The 22168-nt window shown below is 36.6% G+C and overlaps 1 protein-coding gene across 3 annotated transcripts in view; it reads right to left on the bottom strand.

Moving 5' to 3' along the window:
* Positions 1-22168, bottom strand: part of LOC145271308 (phytanoyl-CoA dioxygenase, peroxisomal-like) — a 475348-nt gene that overhangs the window by 423555 nt on the left and 29625 nt on the right. Inside the window, exon 1 of one of the 3 annotated variants that reach the window (XM_080126883.1) lies at positions 11529-11663. The exons of the other annotated variants lie outside the window; for them this stretch is intronic. The gene's annotated coding sequence lies outside the window, so the exon portion shown is untranslated. Of the gene's footprint in view, positions 1-11528; positions 11664-22168 lie in introns of those variants that run through there. 3 annotated transcript variants of the gene reach the window in all.

Genomic DNA, 22168 nt, shown 5'->3' with positions numbered 1-22168 from the left:
CAGAACAAAGCAAAAGTCAGGCCGGTGATGGATTACCGAGAACTGAACTCATATGTTGATGCGTTCACAGGCGATGCCGACGTGTGTGCTAGCAAACTGCGAGAATGGTGCCAGCTGGGTTCTAATGTGTCCCTGTTGGACCTTAGAAGGGCATATCTGCAGGTTCGGGTTAGCGAGACACTGTGGCCATTTCAGACGGTAGTGTTTTCCGGTAGGAGGTATTGCCTCACGCGACTGGGCTTTGGGCTGAACGTTGCGCCCCAAATCATGAAGACGATCGTCAATGCTGTATTGTCACAGGATAAGACCGTAAAAGAGGGGACATCAGCATACCTTGACGACATATACGTGAATGAAGACGTTGTGCCATCATCACATGTGAGAGCTAAGCTTGCCGAACTTGGACTGATTTGTAAGGATCCAGAACGCTTGGAGGATGGCGCTCGTGTTTTGGGGTTGAGCGTTCAACAGGAGCGAGGGACCTTGAGGTGGGGGCGCGGAACTGCAGTCCCCGAAGTGCCCCATATCCTCACGAGGCGGGCCATATTTTCCCCGTGTGGAAAACTGGTAGGACACTTGCCAGTATGTGGATGGACCCGGGTCGCAACAGCCAGCATGAAGAGGGCGAGTGCAGTTACCAAAGGCTGGGATGACGAGACGGTGGACAATCTGTTGCTTCGCATGGTAAAAGAAACCATCACAAGAGTCAAGCAGGAGGACCCCGCTAAAGGAGATTGGTGCGTCCAGGGAGACAGACTAAATGTGTGGGTGGATGCGAGCTCCCTCGCGATCGGGGCACTATTGGAGATGAACGGGGCTGTGATTGAGGACGCCTGCTGGTTGCGACCACTGGATGATGCCGCTCACATCAACCTAGCGGAGTTGGATGCGGCGATAAAGGGAGTAAATATGGCACTCCAGTGGAAGGTTAAAGAATTGTGCTTACACACAGATTCGCTGTGCGTGTACCACTGGATAGTTGACACACTAACAGGCAAAGCGAGAGTGCGCACCAAGGCGGCTACCGAAATGCTAATCAGACTAAGGAAGTTGGTGGAAGAGTACAACCTATCGGTGAACGCGGTGCTTGTCGCTTCCACCCGCAATCTTGCAGATAAACTCACCCGTGTGCCCCAGAGGTGGTTCGACGCAATGAAGAAAGAAGCCGAACCAGGATCGTTATGTGCTGCCTCTATTGAGGAGACGGATGAAATCAAGAGGGTACACCACGACACTGGACACCCCAGAGTGAGACGGACATATTATTTCGCACATTAACCAACCCGTCAGTGTCCAAAAACAGAGTAGAATCAGTGGTCAAGGAATGCCAAATATGCCAGTCAATCGACCCGGCTCCCACCAAATGGCAGAAAGGTCGGCTGGAAGTCGACGGGACTTGGAGTCGGCTGGGCATGGACATAACCCACTATGGTAGTCAGCACTTCCTCACACTAATCGATTGCGGACCGACGAGGTTTGCGATCTGGCGACTGTTAACAAGACAGGACTCGGCTAGTGTCATCCGACAATTAGAGTCTATATTTTACGAGTGGGGGCCACCCGAAGAGATTCTCACGGACAACGACACAGCCTTTTGCAGCGGGGAATTCAGGCTTTTCATGGATGAGTGGGGGACCCGGCTTAGACACAGGTGTGTGTATGTGCCGAGTGGCAAAGGTATAGCAGAGCGGTGCCACCGAAGTGTGAAACGGATAGCAGCAAGGAAGCAATGCACGATTGCGGAGGCGGTATATAGGTACAATACAACGCCAAAGGATGACGCGACTGCTGAAAGTGCACCTGCTAATGCGATACATCACTATCGAGTGCGTGTTAAGGACATTGACGCCTGCCCGCCTAATCAGAAGAAGACGCAAGGACGGTACAAGTCAGGGGACACCGTCTGGGTAAGGCCTCTCAATAACCGATGCACGACCAGGTTCAGACAGGGACGGATCACCGGCATAATCGGTGAGCAGGCTGTGCTGGTTGATGGTGTCCCACGCCATGTAAGGGATGTCCGGCCCACCCTTGATATAAACCAAATGGTGAACAGTGAAAGTAATGAATCATCCAGTGATGAAATGTGGATCCGGCCTATGTCTGAGAACCTCAGCACGGATGGCGATAGCTCCAGCACCACTTCTGAGAGCTAAGATGAAGATGAAGCGCAGCCGGATGGTAGGACTGTGGACACTGACCCGGGTAGCACTGGTGGAGATGAAGAAGCCCAGCTAATCCCCCTCCGTAGGAGTGCCCGCATCAAACGATCGCGGCCGCAATGCCGCATGTGTGATCTTGAGACCAGGGGGGGTGTAAAGTCGAAGAAAATGAAGGGAGGAAGCGCCCATGTGTCTGCGCATCATGCCTTACCTTGGAACGCTCCTACGGTGTGCGTACGTGCATGGCCGAAACATGAAAGAAATTCCAAAATGGCGCCGTCCTCATCTTGTAGATTGTGCGATCATCACTGGGCCCCACGTGACCGTTCTTTGGCTGCTGATTGGCCGAGGACGAACGCCGGAAGAATAAAGGGAGTGTGTTTGGAACATGGGGGGGTCTTTTCTAGGATCGACGTCAGTGTGATCGTATCGGTGAACTGCTGCAGCTTTAAGAGCACTTTAGTGTGTGTGTGATTTTTTGGGACTTGCTCGTCTGCTGACTGTACAGGACTTTCTTTTCTGCTGATTCTACAGGACCTGCCCTTCTGCAGAACTTGGAACAAAACTTCAAGCCTTTTCTTTCTTTTCACACGTAGTCGCCTAAAAAGGTAGAATCCGACTTACTTGTGAAACGGCTTTAATAGGCTATGCCTATTGCTGGCTTTAACACTTTTTCTTTGTCTATTAGCCAGACCAGAGGTACAATACTAGGGACTTACCAGAGCCACATTGTGCTTGGCCTTGTTTTTTGACTAGGACAGTGAATGCTGTTCCCCTATTCCCTATTTTAAATTACACTTTTTCTCTCAGGAACTAAGAAAATTGGGTTTGCTTGCATGCCACTTGTGCTCACATGACTTATTTGGGCCGGACTTGTCTGAGAAGTTGAGGGTAACTGATTGGCAGTTTGTCTGGCTGCTGTTCCTGACTGACAGTTCAGGAGCCCTAACTTTTTGGTAATGTTTAGACCTACTGCCCTGTCATCAGTTGTGTTATATCAGGATAGTTGTAGTGCCATGTCATGCATAGAAAGGGACCCTGCTGCTATATCTGGTGGGCTTTCATGAGACCACAACTTTTAGACAGAACTTGGCTAATACACCAGTGTGTATACTTGGTATCAAAACTGGCCCACTTTGCTCAACACTCTTTTCCTAACCTGACATTAAACAAAAATGTAATGAAATAACAACCCAAACAAATATCACAATAAAACCAGAAAACCATCCAAACAAAACCAATTTAACTCCTTGAGGCTCGTTTTCACAAATATTCATGGGCTTAGAGGTAATATAGATGATGTAGAGTCTTACTTTTTAGTAAACTCTTTGGATATTATAGCATTAAGTGAAACAAATTTACACTCTTCGATCCCCTCTAACTACTTTAACATGAGAGGATACCTCCCACTTTGCTGTAAGGACTCAGATAGATAGATGCGTAGGCTTGGAGTCTATATCCGTAGCACCCTCCCTTAAACTAGAGAGCAAAATCTTGAATCGGATGACCAGGCTTTTATCTTAAATATATTATATATTTTACATTCCATCACTGTATTAGTTACTTATATTTTCTCTACCGTTTTTCCTCAAGTCAGGATTGTACTCTAATTGATCATGTCTCTGATAGTATAGATGCAGCACTCTCCTTGGATATTCATGCCCGAATACATGCATTTGGTGACTAATGTCTACCATAAAAATTGGCTTGGTTTCTCAGGTTACACAGATGCAGCTGGATGCTTTACTTATAGCTTCTCTCTAGCCCATTCCCTCAGACAGACAGTGATGTTTCCAACTCGCCTACCAGATCGTGAACCTCAGCAGACTTCACTTCTAGATCTATTCCTTACCACAGTACATGAGGATTGTGTGACTAATGCCCACAGTCCATTTGGAAATACAGACCACCTAGTGGTATCAGTTGACATCACATTTAAATCCCAACCTCAAGGTGAGGAACCATTGCTCAAAACAACAAGGTATTAAAACAGAGCTGACTAAGAAAACTATCAGAGAACACATCCGAGATGTCCCATGGACCGATATCTTCTCGCTTCCTGCTGAACAGTTTGCCAATGAGAAAACTGAATGATGCAAAGAGGGCATTGAAGCACATGTTCCCACACGGAAGTTTTATAGCAAGCCTCACTCACCTCCATGGTTCACTACAGATTGTGCTGCTGCCATTGCACAAAGACAGCATGCATTCCGCCGGTTTGTACATCATAAGTCAAATACAAATAGGCAAAAATTCATAGATGCTAGAAATCATTGTAAGAGAGAAATAGTGACAATCAAAAGAAAGCATAGAATTGCAAAAAATAAGAACTTGTGATTTCTGAAAAATCTATAATAGTGTAGTGAATAAAAGGCAATCAGTAATTCCTTCACTTAGCAACAACCAGAAGGTTACATGCATGGCAATGGAAAAGGCGGAACTGCTTAGAGCCAACAAACAACTCCCTTCTAAATTTCCCTATATGGGCTGAAGCCACATTAGATGTAAAAATCACTCCTTTTCATGTCTGCAATATCATAAAAAACTTAGACACCTCAAAGGCTTGATCTCATCCCTGCTATACTAATTAAGAAATGTTCAGCTGAGCTAGCCCTTATACTTTTCAAGCTCTACAATAAATGCCTTGCTGAATCTTGCTTCTCTAATAGCTGGAAGATGGCTTCAGTGGTACCAGTGTATAGGAATTCTGATGAAAGAATAGATCCTCTCAATTATCAACCCATTAGTCTCTTCCCCTTCTTCGCTAAAATCTTTGAGACTATAATTAATCAAGCACTAGTTCACCACCTCGCAAAAGCAAATCTCTCTGACAAACAATATGGATTTAGCCAATATCATTCTACTGCAGATATTTTAACATTCATCTCTCAACGCATTTACCATGTACTGGATAAGGCGGGCGAAGCTATAGCTGTAGGCCTTTATATATCTAAGGCCTTTGGCAAAGTCTGGCACAAAGGGCTGCTAATGAAAATTAAATTGTATGTTATAACTAGATGTATACTAAATATAATTAGATCCATCTTAGATAATAGAAGCATACAGGTTGTCATTGACGGACGTACATCCAAGCAGCATAACTTTAATGCAGGAGTGCATCAGGGGTCGATCCTTGGACCATTATTATTCCTGATATTCATAAACAACATCCCTGATAATATTGTGTCTGAGATGGGTATATTTGCTGATGATACAACACTCTATAACATGCATGAGGGAAGAGCGGATGTACATAAATCTAAGGAAATGACCTCCAGACCATTATGGAAGGAGACCGCAAACGAATGGTAACATTTAATGCTAGTAAAACTAAGCTGCTCTCCTTTAACAATTACAAGACGCCTCTCCAACTGCCTATATCGATGATAAATAACACCCTACCTAAGAATTCTACCTTCAAACTCCTCAGTCTAACATTTGCAGGCAATATAAATGGGAACAAATACATAAAGGACATTGCAAAGAAGGTGGGTTCCCTTCTATCGAGCTAGAAGACTATTCACAACTAAGAGTATCCTGTATCTCTACAAGGCCACCATTCGCCCATGCATGGAGTATTGTTGTCACATGATAGGGTCCAAAAGAGAGTTGTTAAACTTATTGGTCCCACTAAGCTCCAGCCCTTTTCCCATCGCCGCAATGTTGCATCTCTGTGCCTGTTTTACAAATATTTTAATGGAATGAGTTCTGATGAACTCGTATTTGTACCCCCTCGCCATACATATCTCCGACAAACCCGCTTAGCAATAACATCTCCCTCCTTCACTGTTGAGATCCCTAGATGCCAGAAATCTTTCTATTCTGATAGTTTCTTCCCTCAAACATCTAGACTTTGGAATTCCCTTCCTGTTACCTGCTTCCCTGGTTGTACTGATATGCAGAAGTTAAAATGTTACATAAACCCACATTGTGTTAATTCTTCCTAGACATACTCCCAAAAAGTAGCCTTTTACACTCAAGTGATGATATGCCTTGTTAGGAGTAGACGTGAGTAAATAAATAAATAAATAAAGCTGGTATAGTGTATATGTGCATATATTTATCATACAAGTGAATGTTACACGTCAAAAAAGGATATACATGAAAAGTAATTATAAAATTCATACTGAATAGATGTGGTAGGCTGGTACATGGATCTGCAGAATAGATTTCCACATAGGAGTCAAGGAGTCGGCATCCTAGGAATTCTAGGAGTTGGAGTCGGACTTTTGCCATCCGACTCCACAACCCTGTGTAAAAGTCGCTGTAAATAAATCTAGACACGATGTGCGTTCGCAAATCCTTGATATTATTATCTAGGGGGTATATAAATTCTTCTAAGCGATAGTAACCCCTCCTGAGAAGCCTGGCGAAAAAAGCCTTTGTTGGACATACAAAAACTTGTGTGCATGTTTTGCCTTTTATATATATACTAGCGGGGGTACCCGGCGATGCCCGGGTGTTTTGAGGTGTGTGTGGTTTTGGGTAAAAATCCAAACTCGGGGGGGGGGGGTAAGATTAAAAAAAAAGTTTTAGTAGGTGAGTATGAGGATCGAACCCGAACCCTTGAGGCAAAGTTGGAAATTAAAGTGTGAAAAAAAACGTGCGACGTTAACCACTGGGCCACGGCGACATACAACGGAAAACATTTGAATTTATTTATTTAATTATTAAAAACAGGTGGCCGCAATAAAAGTTAACTCTGCTGCTTGTATTTGACCTAATTAATGAGGTCAAATAGAAGTCATGCAGTTAACTTTTGCTGCGAGGCAGCGTTTGGGCTTGTTTACCCAACTTTGACTGTTTTTTTCCCCAAGATGTTGGGGAGAGGGCAGCTCCCCATTGTCCAGATTGAATAGCAATTGTCTGATATAAGAGGAGTTTGTCCTCACATTGATCAAAGCTAATTGCTTCTGGACATTTCCCAGCGCGATGCCGAGAGCGTACCGTTTGAATTTAGTTTCACTTTATACTAAAAAGCAGGACAAACAGGGGACAAAGCGAAATAGCGCGAATCTCATAAAAGTCAATGTAAATAAATGTAGAGGCAACACGTGTTCCTAATCCTAGATATTATTATCTAGGGGCTATATAAACAGTTCTAAGCGATCGTAACAACCCCGGGAGCGTGTGCGAAAGAAGCCTTTGCGAGACATACACGAAATGGTCACACACATTTTGCCTTTTATATATATATAGATAGAAGACTAGCAGGGCTACCCAGCTTTGCTCGGGACGTATAAAACAATGAGAAAAATTTTACTTTTGAACATACCTACTATTCTTAGGATCGAGCAATTTTTTATGTCTATATATCATTTGGTATCTCAAGCAAAATCATATTTTACCTATCCTAGGACGGGTATTACATTTACGAAATAATTGTACCTTCCTAGAATAGGTAATTTACAGCACGTATATGAAAGAATGTTACCTTCACAAGGACGGATAATGTACAACACATATTTCAAATAATTTTACCTACCCTCGGACGGGTAATGTAAATACATATACGAAACAATTTAACATACTCTCGACAGGTATTGTACAACGTATATGAAATAATTTCTCTTCCCATCAAGGCTGCCATAATTTTAAGAAAATTGAAATCATTTTTAGTTGGGGATCATTAGAATTTCCAAATTAATATATAAATACATTGTCTTGGTTATGATTAGGCAACCACTGCTTCACCATAAATTTCAACATTACTGGGTTTCTTTCCTTCTTCACTATAATTTTAAGAAAAATTATGTCATTTTTGGAAGAGGATTTTCAAATTAATGCATAAATATTTTGACACGGTTGGTGATTAGACAACCCTTGCTTCATTATAAAATTCCTCATTACTGTGTTTCATTTTCTTTCCTCACTATGACACCAACATTTTTTTTGAAAAAAGACGTTTTCAGAAGATTACTCAGCAGGTTTTACAAATAAATACACAAATACTTTGAGAAGTTTAGTAATTAGGCAACCCTTGCTTCACTATAAAATTCCACATTACTGTGTACTTTCCTTGCCGACACCATCATTTTTAGTGAAATATCATTTCTTGAACATAACTCAGCAGGTTTTCCAAATAATTGCATAAATGCATTAACACAGATGGTGATTAGGAAACTTTTACTTTACCATAATTTTCAATATTAATCTAGTTCTTCATTCTCAAGCACCAACAACATAATAGGAAGAGAAACAATGTCCTTTGCAGAATATGATTCCACAGGTATTCCATATTTTTGGAATATGACATTGTAGGAGATTGCTTTGTGACCCACAACAGACATATTACTCCCTCAAGCCCTACTCCAAAAGAGAAGGTTTGGTAATCCTTAGAGAACTCCAGAACATGTTTAAAAGTCATATAACCATGCATCTTTCTACAACTGTGATGTCATTCCCGGATGATAACATTGAAAATTCAGAAAAATATGCATCACCCCTTAGAGAAACTGGCCTAGTTCACTGTCACAGAACACCAACAATATATATGAATTAAAGTAATTTGAGATCGTAAACTGCTTCAGCCATTTCCAGGACTGACTTAATACCCCCTCCACAGAAACACTATTAAAAATATACATGCAATAAAGTAATTTTGACATCGAAAACTGTTTCAGCCATTTCCAGGACTGATTTTATATTTCACAACCCTCATTTAATCCTGGGCAATGTAAGGTCTTTTTCTTCTATCCATCTATCTCATTCAATCCTAGGCAACGTCGGATCTTCTGCTAGTATATATTTTCATCTATCTCTTTCAATCCCGGGCGACATCAGCTCTTCTTCTAGTATATATTTCCAGCTATCTCATTCAATCCTGGGTGATGCTGGGTCTTAAGCATGTATATATTTCCACAAATTTCATTCCATCCTGGGCGACATCAGATCTTCTGCTACTATATATTTCCACACATATCATTCAACCCCGGGCGACGCCAGATCTTCTGCTAGTATATATTTACAAGTAATTTTGTAATAGTAAACTGTTTCAGCCATTTCTGGAAATGACTTAATACCCCCCCCCCAAAAAAAACATATTAAAAATATACATGAAATAAAGTAATTTGGACATCGAAAACTGTTTAAGCCATTTCCGGGTCTGATTTTATATTCTACAACCCTCATTAAATCCTGGGCAACATCAGGTTTTCTGCTAGTATATATTTCTATCTATCTCAATCAATCGTGGGCGATGTTGGGTTTATGCTAGTATATATTTCCACAAATCTCATTCAATCCCAGGCGACGCTGGGTCTTTTACTAGTATATATTTCCACACATCTTATTCAATCCCGGACTACACCCGCTCTTCTGCTGGTAAATATTTCACTACATCTCATTCAATCCTCAGCGACGCCAGATTTTCCGTAACTATGTATTTGCACATATCTCATAAAATCCAATAAGCATCTGCTTATTGGTTTATTCTGTTTATTATTTATGTATAATCTGAGATGTTGTCCAAAAGATATTTTACTTAATACTTAATTTTCTACTTTATCATTTTTCATAATTGTTGGATATGTTACTAATTTTTACATACAAATTAAGTAGATACCATTGTTTTATTGTGTTTATTATTTATGTATAATCTGAAATGCTGTTCAAAAACTATTTTCATTAATATTTAATATTTTACAATATATTTTTTCAAAATTTTTAGATATGTTACTAATTTTGACATAACAATTGATACCATTGATTTATGTCTATTTATTTGTGTTTAGTGTTTATGTAAATGTTGTTTCAAAACTGTTTTCATTAATAATAAATTTTCTACAATTTCATTTTTCATAATTTTTCAATGGATTGCTAATTTGAACATACCAATTTAGAAAATACCATGGGGTTATTGTTTTTATTGTTTGTGTGCAAAATCTAAAATGTTTTCCAAAAATTATTTTCATTAATAATCAATTTTCTACAATATCGTTTTCATAATTTTTGGATATGATACTAATTTCGCCATACCAATTAAGTAGGTCGCATTGGTTTATTGTGTTTATTATCTATGTGTATAATCTGAAATGTTGTTCTAAATATATTTTTATTAATGATCCATTTTCTACAATATCGTTTTTCATAATTTTTGGATATGTTACTAATTTCGACATATCAATTAAGTAGATAGCATTGGTTTATTGTGTTTATTATTTTGTGTATTATCTGAAATGTTGTTTGAAAACTGTTTTCGTCAATAATTTTCTACAATATCGTTTTTCATAATTTTTGGATATGCTACTAATTACGACATACTAATTATGTAGATAGCATTTGCTTTTTGTGTTTATTACCTAGGTGTATAATCTTAAATGTTGTTCGAAAACTATTTTCATTAATAATTAATTTTCTACAATATCGTTTTTCATAATTTTTGGATATACTACTAATTGCAACATACCAATAAAGTAGATAGCATATTATCTATGTGTATAATATGAAATGTTGTTTGAAAGCTATTTTTATGAATAATTAATTTTGCAAAATATCGTTTTCCATAATTTGGGGGCATGTTACTAATTTCGACATATCAATAAAGAAGATACCATGTAGTTATTGTTGTTATTATCTATGTGTATAATCTGAAATGTTCTTTGAAAACTATAGTCTACAATATCGTTTTTCACAATTTTTGGATATGTTACTGATTTCAACATACTAATTAAGTAGATACCATTGGTTTATTGTGTTTATTATGTATGTGTATAATCTGAAATGTTCTTCGAAAACTATTATCATTAATAATTCATTTTTTATAATATCGTTTTCCACACATCTATTTAATCCCGGATGACGCTGGGTCTTCTGCTAGTATATACACATCTCATTCAATCCCAGGCGACACCAAACTTCTACTAAAATATATTTCCACACATCTCATTCAATACCAGGCAACGCCGCGCTTCTGCTAATATATATTTTCACACACAACAATCCACAGCAACACCGGGTTTCTGCTAATACATATTTCCACACATCTTATTCAATATCGGGTGACGCTGGGCTTCTGCTAATATATATTTCCTGTTCCGTTTTGCAAGACCACTTGATCCGTTGTCTAGGATATGTGTGTGAACTCTTAGCACGGAAAGATTAAACACATCTCCAAAAATTAAGACTCTGAAGTCAGTGTATCAGTTAAACAACAGGTTTATTAACATTGAAGACGGTAAAAACTGAAAACAAAGGAAAGAAAGAAATAGAATTAGCGTGAAGACTGGTAAGGAAGGGGATGAACTAAATACTTGAAAATACGGCAGAATTGAATAAGTCCAGAGAACAGAATATCAGCAATTAGAAATAGAAATATAAGAAAGGAATGTCCCAGTAAGGGAAAATGAACGAGATGAAAAAACTTACGACGAATGTCCGACGTCAGGAGAAAGTGTCGAGGCTTATGCTAAAGGCACGTGTACTTATCCCGTAAAACGTGAAGCGAAAAAGGGAAACACCGGTAAGCGGTGAAATCTTACAAGGTGTTCCTTCCAAATAAAGGGAACGTTGAGAGGCATTGAAAGGAAGGGCTGTGCCTGTGAGTCACGACATTTCCACACATCTTATTTTAACACATAATTTTGGGATATGCTACTAATTTCGACATATTAATTAAGTAGATATGCTACTAATTTCGACATATTAATTAAGTAGATAACATTGGTTTATTGCGTGTATTATTTATATAGAATCTGAAATGTTGTTTGAAAACTATTTCCATCCGTCCGTTATCATGCTGTGCATCCCTAAAAAAGAAAGTGGAATATTCCAAAAAGTGGGATTATTCCAAATGAAAAGAAAAAAAAAAAAATTGGTGTCGCTGGTGAGGCAAAGCTAATAAAAATGATTTGTCTTTCTTGGGCTTCAAAGTTCTTCAGGTGCTACATTTCAATTTCTTCTCTCTCCCTGGTGTCTAAATCTGTCCTGTGGGGAGGCATTGTGAATAGGTACTATGTTTAATGTATGTAACAAAGTTTTGATATTAAAAAAGTAACTGGAAAAAGTTATTTCTGATTTAATTACAAAATGCCCTGGAAATGTTACCCCTGATTAATTATAAAATGCCCTGGAATTATTTCATGTATATTTTTAGCAGTGGGTTGGGGATATAAAGTCAGTTCCGGAAATGGCTGAGACAGTTTATGATTTAAATATTACATTGTTTCATGTATATTTTTAACAGTGGGTTGGGGATATAAAGTCAGTTCCGAAAATGGCTGAAACAGTTTACTATTTAGACATTACATTATTTCATGTATATTTTTAGCAGTGGGTTTGGGAAATAAAGTCGGTCCCAGAAATGGCTGAAACAGTTTACTATTTAGACATTACATTATTTCATGTATATTTTTAGCAGTGGGTTGGGAATATAAAGTCAGTCCCGAGAATGGCTGAAACAGTTTACTATTTATACATTACATTATTTCATGTATATTTTTAGCAGTGGGTTTGGGATATAAAGTCGGTCCTGGAAATGGCTGAAACAGTTTACTATTTAGACATTAAATTATTTCATGTATATTTTTAGCAGTGGGTTTGGGATATAAAGTCGGTCCCGGAAATGGCTGAAACAGTTTACTATTTAGACATTATATTATTTCATGTATATTTTTAGCAGTGGATTTGGGATATAAAGTCGGTCCCGGAAATGGCTGAAACAGTTTACTATTTAGACATTACATTATTTCATGTATATTTTTAGCAGTGGGTTCGGGATATAAAGTCGGTCCCGGAAATGGCTGAAACAGTTTACTATTTACACATTACATTACAGGGGGAGCGATATAGTGGGTTAAAGTTATGAAAATTATTGTTGAAATTAGTAACATATCCAAGAATTATGAAAAATGATGAAATGTGAGTTACTTGATTTGTGTGTGTGCAATGATATAATAAGCCCAGACAATATGTCAAATATATTATATAAGTAGGAGGGTTTTTAATTATAAAAATAAATTATTAATGTGGGTGTTTAATTATAAAAATTATTGTCGAAATTAGTAACATATCCAGAATTATGAACAAAGATTAAATGTGAGTTAATCGAGTGTGTGTTTATAATAAAATAATCAGCCCATGAAATATATCAAAGTAATTATGTAAGAGAGGGCGATAAGGATAGTTTAAATTATGAAAAATAATTGTCAAAATTAGACATATCCAAGAATTATGAAAAATGATAATATGTTATTTAATGCATTAATGTGTTTGCAATGAAATAATCAGACCAGACAATATATCAAAGTTATTATTTTAGTAAGTGGGGCGATGATGTGGGTTAAAATGATGAAAAATGAGTGTCGACATATCCAAGAATTATGAAAAATGACGAAATGTGAGTTGTTTGGTGTGTTTGAAATGAAATAATCATCCTATACAATATATCAAAGTTATTATGTTTGTAGTAGGTGGTTGATAATGTGGGTTAAAAATATTAAAAATAATTGTCGAAATGTGTAACATATCAAAGAATTAAGAAAAATGATGAAGTGTGAGTTAATTGATAGTTATGTTTTTATGAAATAATCAGCCCAGAAAATATATCAAAGTATTTTTTTTAGTAAGAGAGGGCGACGAGGGTGGTTTAAATTATAAAAAAATATTGTCGAAAATAGTAAGATATCCAATAATTACGAAAAATGATGAAATGTGATTTAATTGATTGGTGTGTTTATAATGAAATAATCAGCCTAGACAATATAACAAAGTTATTATATAAGTAAAGGGGAAGAAGATAAGGAGGGCTTAAATTATGAAAAATTGTCGAAATTAGTAACATATCCAAGAATTACGAAAAAATGATGAAATATTAGTTAATTGATTGGTGTGTTTGTAAGGAAATAATCAGCCTAGACAATATATCAAAGTTATTATTTAGTAAAGAGGGAAGGGCGAAAATGTGGGTTAAAATTATGAAAAATGATTGTCAAAATAAGTAACATATCCAAGAATTATGAAAAATGATTAAATGTGATTTCATGTATTAGGGTGTTTGTAATAAAGCCCAGACACTATTTCAAATTATTATTTTATTAAGAGAGGGCGATAATGTGGGTATAAATTATGAAAAATGATTGTCGAAATTAGTAACATACCCAAGAATTATGAAAAGTGATGAAATGGAGGTTAATTGATTAGCATGTGTGTAATGAAATAATCAGCCCAGCAAATGTATCAAAGTTATTATTTTAGTAAGGTTGGGCGACAATGTTGGTTTAAATTATAAAAAAAATATTGTCGAAATTAGTAACATATCCAAGAATTACGAAAAATGATGAAATGTGAGTTGATTGATGTATGTGTTTGTAATGAAATAATCAGTCTATAAAATATATGAACGTTATTATTTTAGTAAGGTGTGCGATATGGTGTTTCAATGATGAAAAATTGTCAAAATTAGTACTATATCCAAGAATTATTAAAAATAAAAATGATGAAATGTGAGTTAATTAATAGTTGTGTTTTTTATCAAATAATCAGCCGATGCAATATATCAAATTTACTATTTTAGTAAAGGGAGAGGCGATAATGTGGGTTGAAATTATGCAAAATGATTGTCGAACATAGTAACATATTCAATAATTATGAAAAATGATAAAATATAAGTTAATTGATCGGTGTGTTTGTAATTAAATAATCAGCCCATGAAATATATCAAAGTTATTATTTTAGTAAGGGGCAGTACAGTTTTAATAAAAAAAACTAGATTATGATTGTGCCTTCATTAATGCTGAATAGAACGCTCACAGCATGCCCAACAACAATATATTGCATAGGAAAAATGCTGCTGTGGAAATTCCACAGGTCCCGCTAGTTAATAATTAATTTTCTACTTTATCATTTTTGGATATGTTACTAATTTTGACATACCAATTAAATAGATAATATTGGTTTATTGTGCTTATTATTTATGTATAACTAACATTATCATCCCTCACTTTTAATAAACAGATAATATCTGGGAGTAAATACTTATTTAAACAATCCATGTAATTATAATATCAAGTAGTTCCACGGCAACCAAGAGAGTAGACCAATGAACATAACAGCATAATGTCATTACCAGATCAACATGTAGGTAAAGGCACGAAGGTACCTAAAATTTCCGGTGTTCAACCACGTGGCCATAAAAAATATTTTTTGTTGCCTTATATTGTGGCTGTTGTAATTATGTGTCTTTTATTCTCCTAAAGAGAAAAAACAATTCTCCATTTAAATTATTATTACAATTATCATAATTGCACATTGGGATAATTTTAATCTAACAAAATATAACGGTAATGAACTAGTTTTATTTCTATCAAAGGAACTTTTTATTTTTATTGAAGGAAGTTGAATATTTCATTTTATTTATTTTTTTAAACTGCAAACAAACAATTTTTATATGAGAATATTTTTCAGTCCGTTCTTTTAATAATAAATAAAACTTTTCATTGAGTATTTCCAAATATAGTAAGCATTTTTCACAACAGTTTTTTTGTTTTATTTCTGTTATTGTTTTTTCGTTCTATTTTTGTTATTGCTTTTTTTAATTCAATAAATACCGGGCGTAATTTATTTCTTTGAAATATATTTAAATCTTAAGTTTTTGTTTGTTTGTTTCATAACATTTTATCTGTAAATAATTTACATGATAAAAATGGGAAATGAAATAGGAAATTCTGTATTCTCTCCCGAGACATATGAACACAAATTCATCTTAAAAAATTCATTAACTTATCAGTTTTAATTAAAGTTTTCATATGAACTAAAAATAAAGAGTACATTAAATTTTAGTAAACATATTTTCTTGTGTTTTATCTTATAAATAAATGTTGTATGCATCTTGCTGAAATAATAACGTTATTTAGAAAGCCATTCTTAACAGGAGGGGGTGCTTTCTTTCTAACTATTCTGCAATTTAATGAAAAAAAAAAAGATACCATAAAAATTTAATTTAACTTGAAAATTTTATAGAAAATATAGCAAGGTGCGTATACTGCACAAACACCATTTCTTTTTTTTAATAACAACAATAATAATAATAATAATAATAATAATAATAAAAAGGTACTTCATGGAGAATGTGGACACTGCATAAACGGGTTTTAATTTAATGGTTGCTCCCTAAAAAGCGCATAAGCAGAAGGTTTTCATTGGTTTATTTAATCACAAACTTTTTGGAAGGTACTATTTGAGGAAAAAAAAAGGTCAAAAGCATTATTTGAATATGTATGAAAAAAAAAAATAAATGTAACAAAAAATAAAAATATTAGTGTGGAAAATATAATATAATAAAAATAAATTAAAACAAAATTAAAATAAAATAAAAAGAAGCACGAAATAAAAGTATGAAGCAAATTTAATTAAAGAAATAAAAATAAGTAAAAAAATAAAATACATGCTTGATAACAAAAAAGTGTATGAGATATAAAGTGAAAGAAAACCTCAGGGAGCAGCTATTAAATTAAAAGCCATTTATGCAGGGTCCACGTTCCTGTGAAGGGCCAAAAAAAAAACAAAATGTAAATGACATCAACTGGCACCACACCAACTAGTGTGAAGGGTCAAAGAGGATGGAAAGTCCGAGGTGGGAGAGTACTAAGCAGACCTCTACTGGAAATATGCAGTTCAAATCTGGTACCTTGGGGGGCATTTTGTCACCCAAACCCTAGAAAACACCAATGGCCGATGCCAACAAGAAATCAATGGCAAACGGCTGTTGCGTGCAATCATCTGACCGAATGGTCAAGAGGTGGAGAACATTGAAAATCTTGGGAGACTTGTAGTCACTAGGTCTCCAGTGAATACACAGGTTACTGCTAGTGAGCGATCAGTGATGGTCTGTGAGACACTCCTAGTGAGTGAAATAATAATAATAATGTCCCCTCCCAAATTCACCACCACCCTACTTGTGCAACTGCCATTGCACAAAGGCAGCATGCGTACCACAGATTTAACCGACATAAGTCTAGTTCAAACAGACAGAAGTATATAGAAGCTAAAAGTAGCTGTAAGAAAGAAATAGCAACAGCTAAGAGAAAATTTACTGAAACCACGAAAAAACGCATCGAAACATAAAAATTAGGAACCCATGATTTCTGGAAAATCTATAACAGTGTAATAAATAATGGGCAATCAATAATTCCCTCACTAACCAATAATCATGAGGTTGTTTGTTCAGTAACAGAGAAGGCTAACATGCTTGCCAGTTGGTTTGCTTCCAACTCCACACTGGACCCTACTAACCACCCTCTTCCTGACTTTCCTTTGCGGACAGACGCCATGCTAGACGATCTGAAAATCACCCCTTCTCAGGTGCATCCTATCATAAAAAATCTTGACACTTCAAAAGCATGTGGACCTGATCTCATTCCGGCTGTGCTATTAAAAAAATGCTCTGCCCAAGTAGCTCCAGTTCTCTCCAAACTTTACAACAAATGCCTTAATGAATCTTGCCTTCGGGACTACTGGAAAACTGTTTCTGTGGTACCAGTTTTCAAGAATTCTGGTGAAAGAACTGACCCATTAAATTATCACACCATTAACCTCCTCCCACTCTTCATCAAAATATTGGAGTCCATAATTAACTAAGCCATCACCTTCTGACCGACCAACAATATGGATTTAGGCAAGCCTATTCCACAACAAATATCCTAACTGTAATCTCTGAACATATATACCATTCACTGGACAAAGCAGGGGAGGGTAGAGCAGTAGGTCTGGATATATCTAAGGCTTTTGACAGGGTATGGCATGAAGGTCTTCTCAGGAAAATCAGATCATACGGTATCACTGGACAAATACTTAACATAATTAAATCCTTCTTAGATAAGAGAAAAATCCAGGTTGTCCTCGACAGTCGTACATCTAAACAATATGATATAAATGCAGGAGTGCCTCAGGGGTCTATCCTTGGACCTCTATTATTCCTAATATTCATAAATGACCTCCCTGACAAAATTGCCTCTGAGATGGGTATATATGCTGATGACACCACGCTCTATAACAGACACGACAGGAAAACAAATGAATACATATCTAAAGAAATGGCAGAAACATTAGAGGATGACCTCCAATCTGTAGTGGAATGGGGACAAAAATGGATGGTCACATTCAATGCTGCCAAGACTAAACTTGTTTCCTTCAATAATTACAAAAAACCTTCTCTATCTTCTGGCCAAAGATTCATCATCTGAAAGTACTCCTTTGAAACTCCTTAGCCTAATGTTCACAGAAAACATGAGTTAGAACAATTACATAGAGAGCATTGCCAGGGCCGCTGCGAAGAAGGTAGGCTCTCTCTACCGTGCTAGAAAGCTGCTAACGCCCAAAAGTATCCTGTACCCCTATAAAGCCACCATTCATCCATGTATGGAGTATTGTTGTCATATTTGGGCTGGTGCATCCGCTACTAGTCTCTCGCTCCTAGACAAGGTTCAAAAGAGAGTCGCCAATCTGATAGGTCCTGAACTGTCATCTAAGCTTCAGCCTCTGTCCCACTGATGAAACGTTGCATCCCTTTGCCGGTTCTACAAGTATTTTAATGGTGAATGCTCTGACAAACTGCAAGCACTTGTGCCCCCACGACATAAATACCCTCAACAAACCCGGCAAGCAGGTAAATCCCACCCCTACGCAGTAGAGATCCCTAGATGTAAGAGATCTTTCTACTCCAGTAGTTTCTTCCCCAGAACTGCTACACTTTGGAATTCCATTCCGGGTCCCTGCTTCCCCAACTGCACTGACACATAGAAGTTCAAGTGTAACGTGAAACGACATCTTGCTGCCCAACTCCCTACATAGTACCCCAGTAGCTTATGTCCCTGATAGTAGCTCCCTACATCAAAGTGGCAATGTGCCTTGTTTGGGGTGAAAATGTAATAAAAAAAAAAAAACTTTTTAAATACCATAGATGTTTACTATATTTTCTTAGTTTTTAACCAATGTTACCATTATGGTATGATTGTCTTTTAGTAGTTATGTGAACTTCATTTCCGTATTCTACACTGATATAAAAATGAAGATTATAGCGGAGTATAGGATTCCTAACCATGTAACTGGTGAAAATATGCTACACATTTTGATGAAGAACATGGGGGAAAAATGAACATAGAGGAACAGAAAACCAAAACTTTAAATATAATTTCTGTATTAAAAGAAATAGTTATTTAAATATTTCAACATATACACTGTGTATCAAATTATTAACGAGTTTATATTTTTTAAAATATTTAAGGAACGAGTGAATAAAAATCCATGAAACTTGGAGAAAGTGCTTACAATGCTATTTAGCTACTCCAGTCAGAAAATAAAAGTATTTAAAGCAGTATTAGCAAAACTATAACAGAAGATAGGAATATCTGTTGATTCGGTGTGTCAAGTTATTAATGAGGTCGAAAAAAAAAAAACACAATATACCCATAACTTGTTTATTGAAATAATTTTCAAACATTAAATGAACTAGGAAAAATGCTTAGAACACAATAATTACATAGCAATTTCTACGTTGACATAATTAGTAGGGGATATGCAATCCTTTTTTATAAATGACTTGTAAAAGTCGTTCGTCCACAGAATTAGTCAAATTTGTGATTTCGTCAAGTTAGCCTCGCAATTCTTGGAGACCATCCCATAACTCATCTTTGCTCTTAAATTGGCGTCCACTTGCATAAAGGTGTCACTTCATGATACTCCAAAGCTTCTCAATTGGGTTCAAATCTGGTGAATTCACAGGCCACTCCATCTTCCGTAGCCCAGAGAACCTCAATTGGTGCAAATACTCTTTGCTTTTGTTTGCTGCATTCGAGGGAGCATTATCCTGCATAAAAATAATGGTTCTTCAGCACGTCAACCTTTGCTTCTTCAGCCATGGTCCAAAGTTCTCCTTCAGAAAAGCTATGTAAGCATTTGACGTCATTTTCACGCTTTCTGGGACTCCCCATGGGCCAACTAATGTATCTCCGATAATCCCAGCCCAAAATTATTATCCCACCGGCGCCTTAAAGACTGATGATGATGTTGTCTTTCTAGGACCCATCCACTGCTCCAGCCATCTGGGCCATCAAGAATGACATGCACTTCATCTGTGAACAAAACTTTGGAAAATTTCGTTTTCATGTTGTCCTCTGCCCATTTCAATCAGTTTTGTATGTGACGTTGCTTTAATGGAGGCTTTGTCACAGGCTTAACAGATCTTGCCACTTCTTTCAGAAGGCGACATCGAGTATTTTTTTAGACATTCTTCAATCCGGCTTGGTAAAAGACTTCTCGACTTGTCTGCCCAGGGATGTTAACAATTTCAGGTTTAATTTGGAGAAAAGAACAGCGTGAAACAACTTTAGATTTACCTTTATCAGCTCTTGCGTACCTTTGTAGGATCCTTGACAAAGTTCTTTACAGTTTGATGGTACCTTCCTATCATTTTCGATATTTTGAGGGTAGTTTTACCTTTTGCTAGCTTTTTTGTAATAGTACTCTTTTCAGAGCTACTCAAACCACATTTAGGACTCATTTTATTGACGAAACAAACTGCCTTGTTAATAATTTGACACACCTTAAATACCGTGGATTCAGCAATTACGATGGCAAGTTGTTTACATTGCGCAGAACAGTACAAAAATTTCACAGTACAATTAGCTCAGCATTGCCAACATTTCCAAAGCTTTTCATACGAAACTACTGGTAAGTTTCTGAAACTGGTAAAAACATGTTATCTCGTTAATAATCTGACATGCAGTGTAATCTTGTGGGGGATAAAAAGGGGCACTCTGGATAGGAACATTAATAAAAATTGTCCTAGTCATGAAAGATTTCTCCTCCACTGGCCGAGGACAGAAAAGGTGAATTGTAGCATCAGAACAGATACTACTACACTGTGATCTTGTCCCAAAGGCTAAGAATTGTTTGTGTTTTATGTTTCTTTAATTGTTTGTTCCCTAAATTCATAATTCAATTTTATCAGTATTAGATTGTATATTGCTTTAAAATTATGTAATTTTACATAAATATTTATATTTTATATTGAATAAAGTTCAGTTTCATTATTAATCGAATTGGGTTCCTTTCTTTTCTTTTTTAACATGTTTTAATGCTCTTTTTAAAAATGCTGTCATATAGTATCGACAGTAACCTACATTGCCTGCCGGCATTTTTCAGTTAACAGGCCTTCTATATCTAAGTGGCCATGGTAGTCTCCAATTTAAAACCATAATTTGAAGAGAAATGACGTCATCACCAGAAATAACCCCGCTCTCAGTTTATTTTCCCCCAGAATTTCTTTCCAGTCAACTGATCTTATTTCCCACCCCCAACCTCCATAAACTGAGTTAGGATAACATATTGTAACAAAATTAATACATAAATAAATTGTCATAGTTGTGATTACATTACTCTTGCATGAATTTCAATGTCTTTCCAGTCAAGCGATCTTATTCCCTCCACCCTCTCATACACAGAGTTAGATAACATATTGTAAGTAAATTAATACATAAATTGTCAAGGTTGTGATCACGCAACCCTGGCTTCAACATTAATTTCAATGTCTTTCCAGTCAAGCAATCTTATTCCCCCCCCCCCAAACAGAGTTAAGATATCCTATTGTAACTGATACTAAAAGGAAAATGACCGATTAAGTTTTAGAGAAATGGTGTTATTTCGGGTATAATGATTTGGTAGTTTTCAAGTTATTGTATAAAACCAGTGATTGCTTTATAAAACATAGCAACTGGCAACTGTTTTTTTTCTTTGTATCAGTAAATATTTTCAATAATAGTAGTATAATTCAATCCCGGGCCTTCTAGTATATATTTCCACCTATATAATTCAATCCCGGGTGATACCAGGCCATCTGCTAGTATATGTTTTCACCTGTCTCATTCAATCCCAGGTGACACCGAGTCTTCTGTTAGTATATATTTCCACCTATATAATTAAATCCCCGGCGATGCCAGGCCTTCTGCTAATATATATTTCCACCTATATAATTCAATCCCGGGTGACACCAGGCCATCTGCTAGTACATATTT

This window comes from Euprymna scolopes, chromosome 1 (assembly GCF_053919585.1).
Source record: "Euprymna scolopes isolate OS-2025 chromosome 1, ASM5391958v1, whole genome shotgun sequence".
In the NCBI taxonomy this organism is placed as follows: Eukaryota; Metazoa; Mollusca; class Cephalopoda; order Sepiida; family Sepiolidae; genus Euprymna; species Euprymna scolopes.
Note: the sequence above shows the minus strand (reverse complement) of the source record. Positions and strands in the feature narration are given on the sequence as shown.